Here is a 15,574-nt window from a genome sequence, read left to right on the forward strand (position 1 = left end):
GCAGTAGTGTGGGTGAAGTAATACAGTAGCCAGCTGGTTGGTTTCTTATGATGTAATGTCCCCCAGTCCTTATCAGACCTCACCACCTGTGTCTTTTTTTTTTTAAACTTTTATTTGGCAGATAGTTAGACAGTGTGTGTGTGTGAGGGAGAGAGAGAGGAAGGGAGAGAGAGAGAGGAAGGGAGAGAGAGAGAGGAAGGGAGAGAGAGAGAGGAAGGGAGAGAGAGAGAGAGGAAGGGAGAGAGAGAGAGAGGAAGGGAGAGAGAGAGAGAGGAAGGGAGAGAGAGAGAGAGGAAGGGAGAGAGAGAGAGAGGAAGGGAGAGAGAGGAAGGGAGAGAGAGGAAGGGAGAGAGAGAGGAAGGGAGAGAGAGGAAGGGAGAGAGAGGAAGGGAGAGAGAGAGGAAGGGAGAGAGAGAGGAAGGGAGAGAGAGAGGAAGGGAGAGAGAGAGGAAGGGAGAGAGAGAGGAAGGGAGAGAGAGAGGAAGGGAGAGAGAGAGGAAGGGAGAGAGAGAGGAAGGGAGAGAGAGGAAGGGAGAGAGAGGAAGGGAGAGAGAGGAAGGGAGAGAGAGGAAGGGAGAGAGAGGAAGGGAGAGAGAGGAAGGGAGAGAGAGGAAGGGAGAGAGAGGAAGGGAGAGAGAGAGAGAGAGAGAGAGAGAGAGAGAGAGGGGAAGGGAGAGAGAGAGAGAGGGGAAGGGAGAGAGAGAGAGAGGGGAAGGGAGAGAGAGAGAGAGGGGAAGGGAGAGAGAGAGAGAGGGGAAGGGAGAGAGAGAGGGGAAGGGAGAGAGAGAGGGGAAGGGAGAGAGAGAGAGAGGGGAAGGGAGAGAGAGAGAGAGGGGAAGGGAGAGAGAGAGAGAGGGGAAGGGAGAGAGAGAGAGAGGGGAAGGGAGAGAGAGAGAGAGGGGAAGGGAGAGAGAGAGAGAGGGGAAGGGAGAGAGAGAGAGAGGGGAAGGGAGAGAGAGAGAGAGGGGAAGGGAGAGAGAGAGAGAGGGGAAGGGAGAGAGAGAGAGAGGGGAAGGGAGAGAGAGAGAGAGGGGAAGGGAGAGAGAGAGAGGGGAAGGGAGAGAGAGAGAGAGAGGAAGGGAGAGAGAGAGAGAGAGGAAGGGAGAGAGAGAGAGAGAGGAAGGGAGAGAGAGAGAGAGAGGAAGGGAGAGAGAGAGAGAGGAAGGAGAGAGAGAGAGAGAGGAAGGGAGAGAGAGAGAGAGAGGAAGGGAGAGAGAGAGAGAGGAAGGGAGAGAGAGAGAGAGAGGAAGGGAGAGAGAGAGAGAGAGGAAGGGGGAGGGAGAGAGAGAGAGAGAGGAAGGGGGAGGGAGAGAGAGAGAGAGAGGAAGGGGGAGGGAGAGAGAGAGAGAGAGGAAGGGGGAGGGAGAGAGAGAGAGAGAGGAAGGGGGAGGGAGAGAGAGAGAGAGAGGAAGGGGGAGGGAGAGAGAGAGAGAGAGGAAGGGGGAGGGAGAGAGAGAGAGGAAGGGGGAGGGAGAGAGAGAGAGGAAGGGAGAGAGAGAGAGAGAGAGAGAGAGAGGAAGGGAGAGAGAGAGAGAGAGAGAGAGAGAGGAAGGGAGAGAGAGAGAGAGAGAGAGGAAGGGGGAGAGAGAGAGAGAGAGAGAGGAAGGGAGGGAGAGAGAGAGAGAGAGAGAGGAAGGGAGGGAGAGAGAGAGAGAGAGAGAGGAAGGGAGGGAGAGAGAGAGAGAGAGAGGAAGGGGGAGGGAGAGAGGAAGGGGGAGGGAGAGAGAGAGAGGAAGGGGGAGGGAGAGAGAGAGAGGAAGGGGGAGGGAGAGAGAGAGAGGAAGGGGGAGGGAGAGAGAGAGAGAGGAAGGGGGAGGGAGAGAGAGAGAGAGGAAGGGGGAGAGAGAGAGAGAGAGAGGAAGGGGGAGAGAGAGAGAGAGAGAGGAAGGGAGAGAGAGAGAGAGAAAGAGAGAGAGAGAGAGAGAGCTCGGTCTTACTTCCGTTGGTTCACTCCCCAAATAACAGCTATGGCTGGAGCTACGCCAATCCGAACCCAGGAGCCAGGTGCTTCCTCCTGGTGTCCCACGGGGTGCAGGGCCCAAGCACTTGGGCCATCCTCCACTGCCCTCCCAGGCCACAGCAGAGAGCTGGACTGGAAGAGGAGCAACCGGGACAGAATCCGGCTCCCATGTGGGATGTCAGCGCCGCAGGTGGAGGATTAACCAAGTGAGCCACGGCGCCGGTCCTGTACTTTTTTTTTTTTAAGATTTATTTTATTTGAAAGAGAGAGGTCTTCCAGCCACTGGCTCACTCAGCCACTGGCTCACTCCCCAGATGGCCTCAACGGACGGAGCTGAGCCGATCTGAAGCCGGGAGCTTCCTCCAGCTCTGCAGCGTGGGTGCAGGGGCCCAAGCACTCAGGCCATCTTCTACTGCTTTCCCAGGCCACAGCAGGGAGCTGGACCAGAAGAGGAGCAGCCGGGACTAGGACTGGCACCCATATGGGATGCTGGCACTTCAGGTCAGGGCTTTAACTCGCTGCACCACAGCCTGGCCCCCTGAGTCTATTATGATGGATGGTCTAGGCAGTTCCTGGTGCTTAGTGGCCTTAGCTTAAGTAACTCCATTTTGGTTTTGCTTTTCCTCTTTCTTTTTGGGTTAGTGGTGCTCCATAACTCTTTTGGCACTCCTGTAGGATTCCCCACATTTCCCAAAAGAAGCATCTGGTGTTTTATTTCCTCTCAGTCATGTGTCTTTGAACAACCTTCAAGCTCTCAACTTCACCACATTTAACCACTTCACAGTTAAAGTGCCTAGAGTTAGGTTTGTAAAGGAGAGTGGAGACAGGAACATGGGTTTTTAAATTACGTCCCCAGAATCAAAGCAAGAAAGTAAACGACAATGTCCTTAGACATCTTTAAATGATATACATATGTTTAAGACAAAATTCTTATGGTTTCAATGGCTTTGTTTCTCACAAAAGTGCAGTATAAAAACTCCTATTCTCAGACTGTAGAATTACTAGGCTCATGTGGCATCTTGAAAATCAGGATTTCTTTAGCTGTGTCCCACTCGCCCCTTTTCCTCAGCCAGAAGTTTCCAAGCATTGATACCTTCAGAAAGGTCCACTCTTCCCCATCCCTTCGAATAGAGGAGGAGCTGAGAAGGGTAATGGTGTACTTTGTTTTCCCAGTGACATTAACCTTACTGTTTCCTTGCTACTTCCAAGAAACATCTTCAGAACAACAAGGCTGTTTCCTGAAGTTGCCAGGTCTTGTGTCTGTTCACAGTGCTCTGGGTTCTCTGATGCTTGATAATTGCTTTTAAAAGAAACACATGGCTACTGCCACCACCTACACTTGAAACTGCACTGGTCCTGGGGTCCTTTTCATATCACAGTTGTGTCAATGCCTTTGGGAGGTGACTGGAGTGCCACTTTTTGGAGCATAGGAACTGTACTCTTTGCTTCTTCACAGAGGGTTCATCACACCAGTGTCAGTTAGCAAATACACTTGGGATGACAGATGACTCCAAGAAGGGGTATGTATCACGTCTACAGATGAGCCATTGGGTATTCTGAACCACGGATGTTTCTGAAGGCAAAACCAGGGAGCTCTGAGGATGCAGAAAGCAGGAGAAATGCCCCAGATGCTCCTGGGTAAGTAGGAACGTTTGAATACCACCTTCCTGTGCTTTAAGAGTAGAGAACAAGCGGGAGGAATCGGGAACTCCATGCTGGTCTACATTTGTCACAGTTCTGCAGGTATTTCCATCATGATAGGCTGCCTTCTGAATGCAGTAGAAGGAAGCTGGATCACCCTAGATTCTGATATGATGTGGACCTCAGAGCAGCTTACTGTGCTATGTGGCAATGTCTTACAGACATTATTTTAGTTTGGACAAAGGTGTGAAAACAAGGCTGTGCAGAAAAACTTTTAAAAAATTCACAAAATATTTACTCATTGTATTTTCAAGGTAGAGTGACAGAGTGAGGGAGAGATCTTCCATCCATGGTTCATTCCCCACAATGGCTGAAAAGACCAGGACTAATCCTTGGTGAAGCGTGGAGCCTAGAATACCATTCAAGTCTCCTGCATGGGTGGCAGGGGCCATCATCGGCTCTTTTCAAAGATGCATTAGCTGAAAACTGGACCAGAAGCAGAACTGCTGTGAAGCCGTCTGGTCCTAGGCTCTTCTTTTTTGGTAACACTGTGTTGGGGGTACCAGTGTCACAAGCAATATTTTTTTTCTTTTTAGTTATTTGACAGGTAGAGTTACAGACAGTGAGAGAGACAGAGAGAAAGGTCTTCCTTTGCCATTGGTTTACCCTCCAATGGCTGCCGCGGCCGGCGTGCTGCGGCTGGCACACCGCACTGATCTGATGGCAGGAGCCAGGTGCTTCTCCTGGTCTCCCATGGGGTGCAGGGCCCAAGCACTGGGCCATCCTCCACTGCACTCCCGGGCCATAGCAGAGAGCTGGCCTGGAAGAGGGGCAACTGGGACAGAATCCAGCGCCCCGACCAGGACTAGAACCCGGTGTGCCGGCGCCGCAGGCAGAGGATTAGCCTAGTGAGCCGCGGTGCTGGCTACAAGCAATAATTGTGCCATACCACTGGAATGCCCAGGAATGCTATTTTTAAGAAATGGTGCTGTGGCCGGTGCCACGGCTCACTAGGCTAATCCTCCGCCTGTGGCACCAGCACACCGGGTTCTAGTCCCGGTTGGGGCGCCGGATTCTGTCCCAGTTGCTCCTCTTCCAGGCCAGCTCTTTGCTGTAGCCCGGGAAGGCAGTGGAGAATAGCCCAGGTCCTTGGGCCCTGCACCCGCATGGGAGACCAGGAGAAGCACCTGGCTTCTGGCTTCGGATCAGTGCTGTGTGCCGGCCGCAGTGCGCCAGCTGTGGCAGCCACTGGAGGGTGAACCAATGGCAAAAGGAAGACCTTTCTCTCTCTCACTGTCCACTCTGGTCTGTCCAAAAAAAAAAAAAAAAAAAAAGGTGCTAGAACAGTATGTTGACAGGCTCCTTAAAATAAAAATATGCACAAAGTATACTGACTACCTAACTCCCTGCACACATGTTCCTATTCCAACCCCAGTCATGGTGTCCTTTTGTGAGAAAACCATCAGAAGATCTATGTCTCTCTATTCCTGCCTGTGTCACTGCCTCTTTCATTCTCCATCACTCCACCTTTCAAATTAAAGACTGATATCTATCAGAATATGAATGGATAAGCAAATGTTATGCAAGCACACAGAATACAAAAAATAATATCCAACAATAATGAAATAACCTTATTGATAGAAAACAGCAATCGGGATGGATCTCAGTGGCCTTCTACTGAGCAAAGAAAATAATGAATACCCAAAGGGAATATTCTGCATAATTTTGCATGAGTAACCTTTTCATTACTATTAGGAAATACCCGAGCCTGCTTTATTTGATAAGTGAAAATTTAAGTTCAGGGTTTGCACATTCCTGCCCATGGTTGGGGAGCTTTGTTATCCTCTGCTGAGAGGACTGGGTTGCAATGGATTAGTATATGTGAAATAAGGGTCACATGGGCAGCAGAGAATCGGAGATGGAGGCTGAGCCCTGCCTCAGGCTCTTATAACAACAGTATCGTAAAAACTACTTTCCCAGGGAACACCCCTAATAATGCCTCCCACTTCATCATCCCTGCTAATGGTTCCACCACGCCTAGTATCAATACCCTGGGGACCAAGCCTTTACCACCTGGACCTTGAAGAATATGTAGCCTCCCAATTAACATACCAAGCACAGCAGATTGCTTTCAAATCATACTCAATGTCAGGAAATTGTGGACATGGCAAATAATCAGTTGTTGCCAGGGTTTGTGGGTGGGGAGAGTATGGTGAAGAAGCTTCAAATACAAGTTTATGAGTGAGGAAGGATTGCTGTGACGAGTAAAAATCTACACATTTAATAAAATTTCACAGGTCTATTGACAAAAGCTACCCTAAACATCAATATACGAAGCCCATTTGAAATGTGTTGAAGTATCTTGCATTCTAAGTATGATCTTGTACCCTCCCAGTGTAAGATGAAGTAAGCCTTCTCTTTCACAAAGCTCTCTTTGGGTATTTTATGTAACAAAAATTAACTTGTGCATACCGCATTGATAGGACTGAATATCTAACATGTGTAAACCAAGTTATAATTTTTTAAATGGAACCCTTCCCTTTTGTCATGGTTACAGTGGTAGTTTCAGCTTTTCTGAGGTACACTCGACATGACAGTGGTATGTATGCAAAGTGTATTACTCGATCTTTTTATATACTTTGTGTGATCCAATTATACTACAATCAATTTGAGTTATCCATCAATTCACAAATTACCTTTCTGGGTTGTGGTGAGAAGCCTTAAGAAATAACCTCTGAGCAAATGTCCAGTGTAAAACACATGATTGTGAACTGTAGTCACCATGATTTTCATTAGCATCCCAGTTGATCCATCATAACTGCACGTGTAGTCAGTGTCACCTCATTCCGCCATCCCCACCTTCTGACCCCACCCTCCCATTCTGTGTGTGCATGGATTACCTGGCTGGGATTCTACACGTGAGGTCTGCCAGTATTTTCCTTTCTGTATCCAGATTGTTTCACACAGGAGGAAATCTGAATTCCTTCCTTTCCATGACTAACACATGAACACACGCAGTGCTTAAAACTTTCATGGAAAACAGTTAAAAGATAATGTACATTATTTCCCATGACATTTTAAGACCCTTCATCCTATATTTATATATTTGCATGATCCTACGAAGGGCAAACACATTTTTTACCTGTACCACACAGTGCTTATGTGTTCATCTGTTGAAGGACACAGGTTACTTCCATATGTTGGGTGTTATAAATACAGCTGTGATGAAAGTGGGAGTGTAGATATTTTTGTGATTTTAGCCCTTGAGCACCTACCTAGATGTGAGGTTACTATACCTTTCTGATATTTCTGGTTTAAAACTTTGGAAATCCTCCACATTTATTTCCAAAGTGCTCTACAATTTAAACCCCACAATGTACAAGCATTTCATTTTCTCTCTATATTTTTATCTTACAATTTCTGGTGCTAGCCATGTTAATGTTGCATTTCTCTGATAATAAGTGGTGTTGAACATCCTTTCATTTAGATTTCAGTCATTTGTATTTTTATTATGGAAATACATTATCAAGTCCTTTGCCACATTTTAGTAATTTTTTTGGATTCATATCAATTGGCAGACTTTAATATTCCAGAAAAATGGATCGATCATATATATTAAAAATAAAGCAAATTTCATGCAACCATGAAACTTCCAATTCAGGCTAGGTGGCAACTGCTATTTGGGAGTTATATATAAATACAATATACTTTACAGTTCACAAATTATATACTGTGATTTTCACAGCGTTTCTCTACATCGTATATATGCCTCCTTACTCATTTGATTAATACACCTTAAATCAGTATCACCAGTGTAAGCAGGCACATTATCTGTCTCCTCAAGCTTCATGAAAATGGAAGCATTTGTGGATTAAGCTATTCTATGGAAAAAACATTAAGGCTTTTGTACTTTATCTAGGATTAACCATTAGAAATAAAAAAATTTTAAAAAACTTTCACTTACACCAAAATATAGTGATACTATGTATTCAGGTTTAGAATGTATTAAATGCAAAAGGTGCAAGAAAAATATTTGTGTATCACATTGTAAAATTATGTGAGGAGAGATTCAAGTCAAATAAATGATTTCAGAATTAATATATGCAATAATTTGAATTGTAAGTAACATTTGTAAAGAATACCACTTGATAATAGGATTTTAATTAAACTGACCTACCAGTATCAAGCTGTTTTTGCCTCTGAGAAAAACATCTTCATTGATGAAAGTTGTAAAAACTAGTCAGTGGGGGCTGGCTCCATGGTGCAGTAGGTTAATCCTCTGCCTGCGGCGCTGGCATCCCATATGGGTGCCTTTCCCAGTCCTGGCTGTCCCTCTTCCCATCCAGCTCTCTGCTGTGCCTGGGAAAGCAGTAGAAGATGACCCAAGTCCTTGGGCCCTGCACCCACACAGGAGACCGGGAAGAAGCTCCTGGCTTCAGATCGGCACAGCTCTGGCCATTGCGGCCATTTGAAGAGTGAACCAATGGATGGGAAGACTTTTCTGTGTCTCCCTCTCACTGTCTGTAACTCTACCTCTCAATAAATAAATAAAATCTTAAAAAAAAAAAAAAACTAGTCAGTGAATAAAAAGTACTGCTAAATTACTCAAACAGCATGCAATCCTTTCCATTCAATGGATGTATTTTTTTTCTTTTTAAAGATTTTATTTGTGAGATACAGAGAGAGGGAGAGAAGTCTTTGAGCTGCTGGACATCTTCTACTTCTTCCCCAGGCCAAACAGGGTGAGACAGAAAGGTCTTCCATTCACTGGTTCAATTCACCAAATGGCTGCAAACGGCCAGAGCTGGGCCAATCTGAAGCCAGGAGCTTCTTGCAGACTTGGGCCATTTCCTGTTTTCTCAGGCTGCAGCAGAGTTGTGTCAGAGAGGAGCAGCCAGGACACGTACCAGTGCCTATATGGGATGCTGGTGCCACAGGTGGAGGCTTAGCCTATGCCACAGTGCTGGCCCCTATTTTTAGTTTTTTTTGAGGAACCTACCACACTGTTCTCCAGGATGGCTGAACTAATTTGCATTCTCACTAACAGTGTATAAGGATTTCCTTTTCTCTATATCCTCACATTTTTTTGCCTTTTTGATAATAGTCATTCTTACTGGAGTGCGATGATATCTCATTGTGGGCTTGATTTCCATTTATCTGATGGCTAATGATATTGATCATTTTTGTTGATTTTTGAGTTATTTATATATTCTAGATATTAATCCTCTGAATGGTCTTTTTGTCTGATTTACAAAGCACTTATTTTCTCAAAGATGAATACAGATACAGAGGTTCATTTAGTCAATAAAGTTAACACAGCACCCAGGCCAGGTAGTGTTTTATCTCTTTGAGATAGCAAGAGGTTGAGATAGTCTTTTTTCCTGTTGTTTCAATGGGCTAAGTGTTAAGGGGTCTGGTTTTGGCAGGCAAGATCCTAGGCTACCACCTGTAAGATTAGGTAAGAGAAGATTGCCATTTAAGAAGTGTCCAATACCCTGTTGACATCTGGTTCTCATCCACAATTGGGAGAAACACAATAGAGGGTCTTTTTAACTTTTATTTTAAAATTTTTATTATTTATTTTTGGACAGGCAGAGTTAGAGAGAAAGGTCTTCCTTTTCCATTGGTTCACCCTCCAAAAGGCTGCTACGGCTGGTGCGCTGCGCCGATCTGAAGCCAGGAGCCAGGTGCTTCCTCTTAGTCTCCCATGCGGGTGCAGGGCCCAAGGACCTGGACCATCCTCCATTGCCTTCCCGGGCCACAGCAGAGAGCTGGACTGGAAGGGGAGCAACTGGGACAGAATCTGCGCCCCAACCAGGACTAGAACCCGGGATGCCAGCGCTGCAGGCTGAGGATTAGCCTAGTGAGCTGCGGCGCCAGCCTATTTTTAAAATTTTATATATAATACATATATACATAGAGAGAGACAGTCAGACTTTCCATCCTCTGATTCACTCCCCAGATGGCTGCAATGCCCAGGGATGGGCCAGGCTGAAGCAGAAGTCAGTAGCTTCTTCCAGGTCTTCCATGTGGGTACAGGGACCCACGCACTGCTATCCCTGGCCCATCAGCAGGGAGCTGAATTGGAAGTGGAGCAGCCAGGAATCCAACCAGTGCCCATACGGGAAGCTGGCACTTCAGACTACCTGTGCCATAGCGCCGGACCCAGTAGAGGGTCTTCAGAGGAGTAGTGTGCTCTTGTGGTCCATCTGTTTGGGAGTGTAATTTGCAAGTCTTTTGTAAAACAAAAAGTTGGAAGAGGTATTGATGGATGCAGATGTTTTAATTTTAGTTTCTTTTAAATGACTTAAAGTCACACAAGCAAAGTATGTATTCTACAGAGCAACTTAAGAGTCCATTTCCCTACCATGGGCCTAAAGGGGCACTCAGACAGAATACTGTATATTAGAGTCCTCAAATAGTTCACAGAACAATGGAATGAAAATACAAACTTCCTCAATTTAAGTGCCATTGAGTTGAAGACATTTTGTAAGCAAATGACAGCAGCCGTTTAGTCCATGCCTTTAAGAAGTGAGGGTCCTGATCATATCCATGAGCTCTTTCAGATTATTAAAGAAAAATGGATGTCCTTTAAAGATTTTTTTCAAGATTTCAAAACAAGAAGTCAGAAGGAGCAAAATCCAAACTGCGAAGTGGATACCTAGTGATTACCTATCAAAATCTTGCAAAATTGCACTAGTTTTATGAGAGATTTATGAGCAGGAGCATTGTCTTGGTGGAGGACTCTGGTGAAACTTTCCTAGGTGTTTTTCTGCTAAAGCTTTGGCTCACTTTCTCAAAATACTCATAATAAGCAGAAGTGACTGTTCTTTGACCTTCCAAAAAGTCAGCAAGCAGAAGGTCTTGAGCCCCCCCTCAAAAAAATGTTGCCATGACTTTTACTTTTAATATTTATTTATTTATTTGAAAGGCAGAGTTAGAGAAGGTGAGAGAGAGCTCTTTCATTCACTCCCCTAAAATGGTTCAGCAATAACTAGGGCTGGGCCAGGTAGAAGTCAGGAGACAGGAGCTTCATCCAAGTCTCCCATATGGGTGCAGGGGCCCAAGCACTTGGGTCATCTTCCACTGCTTTCTCGGGCCATAGCAGACAGCTGGATCAGAACTGGAGCAGCCAAGACTAGAAAAGGCGCCCATATGGGATGCCGCCACTGCAGGAGGTGGCTTTACCTGCTATGCCACAGCTCAGGTCCCATGAGGGCTTTATCTTGATTATCATCTCATCCTAGCTCCTGGCTTCAGCCTGGACCAGCCCTGGCTATTGGAGCCATCTAGGGAATGAACCAGTGGATGGAAGATCTCTCTGCCTCTGCCTGTCCCTCTCTGTAACTCTGCCTTTCGAACAAATATTTTTTAAAAAAGCATCTGTATTAAGTAGACGTGGGTTTTACAATTGCAATATAATTATCAAAACAAATCTGGTTTCCATTTTCATGTGCTTTGCCCACAGCAAATGTCACGTTTCCTTCAAACATGAATGTGTCAAGCCAGAATCAGCCTCTTGGGGTGGGCTTAGCTGGGCAGTTAGGGTTAGGATTATAGTAACCCTAATCCTATATTGGTGTTTTCTAGGATCACAAATGAGGGTTTGGTCATCTGATTTCTTGACAGGCTGGTTTGTTGTGTGGCTTCAGTTGCATGTCTGGTGGTTTGTGCTGGCTCCTGAGTAGGTCTGGTGTCTACAGCAGAGACGCCCTAGTCTTCACTAGATACAATATTTCAAGATGGCAAACTCCAGTTTTTCACAACAACACATCTCATTTACTGATGTCCCATTAACTCAAGCAGGTGAAAAGGCAAAGCCAAAGATCACTGTGGGGAGGGACTCCATGAAGGATACAGGGTGGGGTGTCAGTAGAATCTATTAATGGAGAAGTGTGCTACAGTTAATACACATTTTGTGCATTTCCCCTGTACAGTTGTGAATGGAAATGCAAAGTTCCCAATGCATACTTTTTATGGAATTTAGGTAAATAAAAGTAGGAGGCATTCTAGTGGAAACATTAACAAGGCCTGTGTGGAGTGTGTGTATTAATAGGAAATTAGTGCCATGCAAAAGTTTTTCTATAAAGTTAATTTTAGTGACATAATATTTCTTCATTGGTGTACTGTAATGAATTTGAATAGTCCTTAAAATTTTAAAGATTTTTCTCTGGGTAACTTTAATTTTTACAAAGTCAGTAGTAAATAAGTGTTTTCATTAACTTAATGATAACACGTATTTGATCTCCACTATATAATAGAATGGTGAGTGCTCTTTAAATGAAATCTTTCCTGCCCCTTTTTTGTGTGAAGGGTTTTGTTTCCCAACAAATGTGTCTATTATTCTTCATTTCTATCATCATCTTGCTTGCAGGGTAGGCTCAGAGCAAGCCAGACCGTTTCTCTCAAGACTCCCTCTAGTCACCCTCTTTCAGGTGTAATTCTGGAGTTCTCTACATGTTTCCAGGAACAAAGAGAGTGGATGCATCTTTAGTAAATTGGTTATTTGTCAACTTGTTTCACATTGTAGTTTGTGAGCTTTGTGAGGTTTCATTAACATGGCAATGATTGTTATTAGTATTATTTTCATTTCTTAGAGATGCAGAGAGAGAGAGTGAGCCCCCGTCTGTGGATTCATTCTCCAGAGGTTTAAGCTGGAAGCCTGGAACTGAATCCAGGTCTCCCTCATAAGTAGCAGGAACCTACTGATCCATCACCACTGCCTCCCAAGGCCTACGTGAGCAGGAAGTGGAGTCAGAAGGTAGACATGGCTGTGGAAACTACATACAGTAAGGTGGGATATGGGCATCTTGGCCAGAGAATCCATCTGAGCCTGTGTTCAGAGTTTTTACTGGGTTTGGTCACTTAGACATGACTGACCACCCATGTGGTTGCCATTGGTTTCTGGCATGACCTGATACCACATGACTGAAGGCCTCCACCATCTGAGCATAGGCTGTCCATGTGGCCCAAAGCCTAAAAGTAACCAAACACACTTCATCCCAGTTGAGACACTGCAAGGATTAAGAGATACCTCCTGGGAGCTGGACAGAGGACCTCTGGTATACAGCTTGTGATCTGTAGGCTGAGCTTCTGAAATCTACGGGCTTATAACTTTCATTAGATTTGGGAAACGTTCGGTTTTCACCTAAATATTGTTTGAGCCCACCCCCGGGGAAGTCTGTAGTTGCATGTGCGTTGCACTGCTTGATATCCCCTCACAGGTCACAGAATCGCCAGGGCTCTCAACTGAGGTCTCGTGTTAACAGTGCCCCATCCCTGGTGGGGCACAACATAAGAATGAACGGAATCCCACTCTACTTATTACCCTTTTAGACTTTGTTTTTAATACCCTCACTTGCAGAGCTTCAGAATTTGGCAAATGTCATGAGGTGAAGTGCAGTGAAGCCCCTCAAATTGCTGATCTTGTCATTGAGTCTCCATGTGACCTCCAGAAGCTCCACTGGAGTTTCTTCCTCTTGTTTGTTTTAATATGTATTTATGTGTTTGAGAGACAGAGTTCTTAGCTGCTGGTTCTCTCCCCAAGTGCCTACAATGACTAGGCCTGGGTCTGTGCTGGGAGCTGGAAACTGGATTCAGGTCTCCTGTGTGGGTGGCAGGGATCCAGGTACTTGAGCCATCACTGTTGCCTCCCAGGGTGCACAGTATCAGGAAGGTCAGATCAGGAGTGGAATTGGGACTTTAACCCAGGGACTCTGATAGGGGACACCAGCATCCCGACTGGCATCTTAACCTCTATGCCATGTGCCTGCCCCAATTCTGAATTTTTTATGCTTGGGATTTTTCTCAGGGAAAGTTCTGAAGTGGGGAATTCCCTTAAGAAATTATTGTGGGGTTGTGGCATACTGGGTTAAGCCATGTCCTGCAGTGCTATCATCCCATATAGGTGCTGGTTTGTGTCCTGGTGGCTCTACTTCCAATCCAGCTCCCTGCTAATGTGGCTGGGAAAGCAGCAGAAGATGGCCCAAGTGCTTGGGCCCCTGCAATCACGTGGGAGACCCGGAAGAAGCTCCTGGCTCCCAGCTTCAGCCTGGCTCAACCCCAGGCATTGCAGGCATTGGGGGAGTGACCTCTCTGGGTCTCCATCTCTCTCTAACTCTGCCTTTCAAATAAATAAAATAAATCTTAAGAAAAACCTATTGCTGTCAGATAGGTGACAGTTCGGTGGTTTGTGAAAGCAATTACAGTGGAGGGGTCCAGTGAGGGGTGTATTTTGAGTACAGAAGCACTAGGATAATCCCCTTTGCCTACTGCTTGACAAAACGAGTTCTTGTAAAACTCTGCATGTCAAATCCATTAGATGAAAGAATGTATTGCAGGGTAGTTGTAATTTGTACTCATTTTTTGGACATTTTGAACATCTTTTCATCCTTTTAAAGATGGATTTTGGAGAACCTTGTTTTTCTCTTGGGATGCTTATGATTTCCATATTTTTTCTTATAAACATCTTGTAATTCTGGTTATTAGAAAGGCAAGCATTTCGTGGCGTGTTATTTTCTTTTCACTTTGCTTTGTGTTTTTGTCATGAGAAGTTTTGATATTTAAATATTTAGATTTCTTAAATTTTATTTGGTTTCTAGATGTTTCAGTCAGAATGTGCTTTCCTAACTAAAATTATAAACCAAGCAATTTGTGTGGTTTTCCTCTTTTTATGTAGTTGGTGTGGACTGTGGATTCCACTTGAACTTTGTTCTGCTTGTCTAGTTTCTCAGCATCATGTAGTTGAAGCCCAAGGGCCCACTTTGCAGACTTGCAGAGCCTGCCCTCTGCGAGAGGCATCTCTTGCTGGTGCTGCTGTTTTGGGTTTCTCAGGTACAAGGCAGTGTATGCTTTAGTAACAACCAGTCCCACCCTCTGTGTGCATACACATTCAAGGTGTCCACCAAATCTTTCCAACCTCAGGCTGATGGAATAGCCTTTGCTGGACATTGTGGTGAACCAAGCGTGAGCTTTTCTTAGAAGTGACACAACCCAAAGATCTTTTGTGAATGTGGATTCTATTCATTGATGTTTGCCACATTTGAAATTAAAGCTGAGAAAATTATCTCAAATATTTACTTTGTACTTTGTTTTAAAACAACAATAAAATATTAACACACACACACACAAAATAAATGAGACAAAACTTCCACTGATATCTGCTTGGTGAAAGTCATCCGGCCTTGCCTAAGATGTTCTCTGTTGGAACCGGGTTGTGTGATTCTCTCACAAGAAACAACACTGAAAGTCCTTGGGCCGTGGTCATCACATACTGGCATTCGTCTCCTCCCATGTTTGTCTCAACTTTATTTCATACCTGGAGAGATAACCTCAAGGTCCCATCACCTGTGAGGTAAAAAGACAAAATCCACTTTCTTTGTACACAGTGTACAAGGGTAGGCACGAGCAGTCACAAGTGTTTCTGGGAGGCTGGCGGGGAACCACGAGATATATCTTCTCAGGGCAATCATGCAGTCTTGAATCCTGGGTGCAGGGGTGTCAGTGAACTGTAACCTGGAATGAGGCAAAGTCTTTGACGAGGCCTTGATTCTTTTTTTTTTTTTTTTTTTTGACAGGCAGAGTGGACAGAGAGACAGAGAGAAAGGTCTTCCTTTGCCATTGGTTCACCCTCCAATGGCCGCCGCGGCCAGCGCGGTGCGGCTGGCGTACTGTGCCAATCTGATGGCAGGAGCCAGGTGCTTCTCCTGGTCTCCCATGGGGTGCAGGGCCCAAGGACTTGGCCATCCTCCACTGCACTCCCTGGCCACAGCAGAGAGCTGGCCTGGAAGAGGGGCAACCAGGACAGAATCCGGTGCCCCGACCGGGACTAGAACCTGGTGTGCCGGCGCCGCAAGGCGGAGGATTAGCCTACTGAGCTGCGGCACCAGCCTAGGCCTTGATTCTGCATGTCGATTGCCATTCAGTCTGTTGTTTTCTGAGGCACTGCCCACCTCCTCTTCTGTTATTTACCTG

The sequence above is a fragment of the Oryctolagus cuniculus genome, chromosome 4 (assembly GCF_964237555.1).
Source record: "Oryctolagus cuniculus chromosome 4, mOryCun1.1, whole genome shotgun sequence".
NCBI classification, from domain to species: Eukaryota; Metazoa; Chordata; class Mammalia; order Lagomorpha; family Leporidae; genus Oryctolagus; species Oryctolagus cuniculus.